Raw genomic sequence first — 2,266 nt, 5'->3', positions numbered from 1 at the left:
AGGGATGGTGGGGAACCTATAATCCAAACATAGGGATCCATAAGCAATCCTTTTGGATCTACTTTTGTATGTGGGTATTAAAATGTAGCTTTTAAGGTGAGTAATGAATAAACATGATTGTATAATTTATCATGATCGTTTCCATTATTTGATATTAGTAGTGTTAATTTAGAAAGATGCGAACTATGTTCACTTATTTTGATTACTTTTAATTTCACTGGTTAATATGTTGAAGACAACTGAATAATGGTTGGTACAAAATAAGATATCTCTAAAAAGTTTCTTTGAGGTCTCACTTTGCATTGCCTCTAGGATATGCAGAATGAGAATTGATTCATGATAAATAGTTCTCTAGATTTTTCTTTATGAATCAGTGAATATTATTAGGAAAAAAATAGTTGATAGTTGATGGCAAGCAGGACATGGGGATTAATCAGGTATATACAACACAAGAGAGTAGTGCTGTCTATTTTTAACTTGCACGTGATTTGCAGGGAATAAGAGCTTAATTGTCATTTTATTGCTAGACTTCACATGATTCGTACTATTCTATCTTCCGGGTCTACATTATAGGAGGAGACGAAACCTAGAAAGGGGCGTCTGTAATATATGAGGTGACTAAATGAAACCAATAAACATTTCCATTCTTCTATTTCTATTATTAGCTCGAGAGATGCTACATATGAAGAGATTAGTTTGTTGTATATTTCCCAATTTGGAAATCATTTGGTTACACTGTAAATCGAAATCATTTGGTTACACTACTTTGAATTTTCGTGCAAATTATTACATGTCCTAGGTTGAAGAACAGAAGGTTAATGGCTGTTGAATTGTGTTATTCTTAAAGAGCTTCTAATCTTCTGCCATGCAGGAAATTGAAAGGTGTGGTCTTGAAGTTGTAGTTGCTGGAATCCCTAAGACCATTGATAATGACATTGCGGTAATTGCTTTAACTATATCCTTGACATTTGTGGCTTATTTCATGCATTTTCTTTACTTCCTCCATTGATTATGTTACTTTGGATCTATCCCCATGATATTTTTTGTTGTCTTCCCTTGTTGACTTAGGTAATTGATAAGTCCTTTAGTTTTGACACTGCTGTGGAAGAGGCTCAGTGGGCCATTAATGCAGTACATGTTGAAGTTGAAAGTGTCGAGAATGGTTTGGGTGTTGTGAAGCTTATGGGCCGTTACAATGATTGGTCTCAGGCATGATTTCTAGTTTTTTTAACATACAAATGCTGAATGAGCTATATGAGAATGAAGTATACTATCACATAGTGAGTGTCAACTAAATCTCTTGTAATAATATATTAGTTTATGTAGATACTTTGTCTATTGAGACCTTCCTTTTTGGCTTTCATTTTACAGCTCCAAAGGTGATGATGATAGTAATAAAATCCTATTACTTGTAAAGAAAAAGAGCGAAACAAAAGGCATGAATCAGGTACCAAACAAGCTAAGAGAGTGTTTTAGTTAAGTGAGGCTTTATTTTTGTATAATCTCTTGTACATCAAGTGCATGCTTTTGAACTTTGGAATTTCGTTTATATTTTCTTCTTGCAAGTGTAAGAAAAATGAAGTGCCATAACAGAGTAAATCCTAGAAACGGAAATTAAAACAACTGCAAGTGTGTGTCTTTTTTACTTGTTTCCCTATAACCATGTTTTTCAAATTCTAGCCAGAGTCTCTATAGGTCCGAGGGAATGAATCAATTAGCATGTTTTTGGATGCTATATGTAGATTGTATTTAAGTTATTGAAACACATTTCAGTGTGTGTGGATCTTGTCCTTTATCTAGGTATGCTGATAAATGTTAGAGGTGTCTACTGTAAATTTTTATTACTAAGATTAATTAGTTTGGCTTTTATGCTATAGCACTATGTAATTTCAATGGTACAGTATTTAGTTTCAGACTTGCTTTCACTCCCTTCAGGAAATCTTCCTCTGAAGAGTCCATGATAAAGCATGACAGTGTCTCAAATTGCGAAGAAATCACATTTGGTAGTGTTGTTACTTGTCTTTATAATATTAGAGCACCTATATGTAAGTGCAATGGTTATTGTTACCTTGATTGTCAAATTTTTTAGTGCCAAAACCACAATCTATGTCTTGTGTAGCACATTGATATATCTATTCAAGGTAATGCATCACATGTACAAGGATAATGCTTCAAGTCAAGAACAATGATCTACTTCAAGTAATGCAAGGTCAAGTACATTCTTCTCTTCTCTAAAGCTTTAGAGTTTTAAAGCTATGAGATCTTG

General features: G+C 33.5%; 1 long non-coding RNA gene across 1 annotated transcript; it reads left to right on the top strand.

Moving 5' to 3' along the window:
• The first annotated feature begins 430 nt into the window (after positions 1–430).
• On the top strand, positions 431–1,267 carry LOC131251491 (uncharacterized). Its single transcript, XR_009173920.1, has 3 exons — positions 431–614; positions 872–940; positions 1,069–1,267. It is a non-coding gene; the product is annotated as an uncharacterized LOC131251491 (long non-coding RNA).
• The last annotated feature ends 999 nt before the right edge of the window (positions 1,268–2,266 follow it).

This window comes from Magnolia sinica, chromosome 1 (assembly GCF_029962835.1).
Source record: "Magnolia sinica isolate HGM2019 chromosome 1, MsV1, whole genome shotgun sequence".
Classification (NCBI taxonomy): Eukaryota; Viridiplantae; Streptophyta; class Magnoliopsida; order Magnoliales; family Magnoliaceae; genus Magnolia; species Magnolia sinica.
Note: the sequence above shows the minus strand (reverse complement) of the source record. Positions and strands in the feature narration are given on the sequence as shown.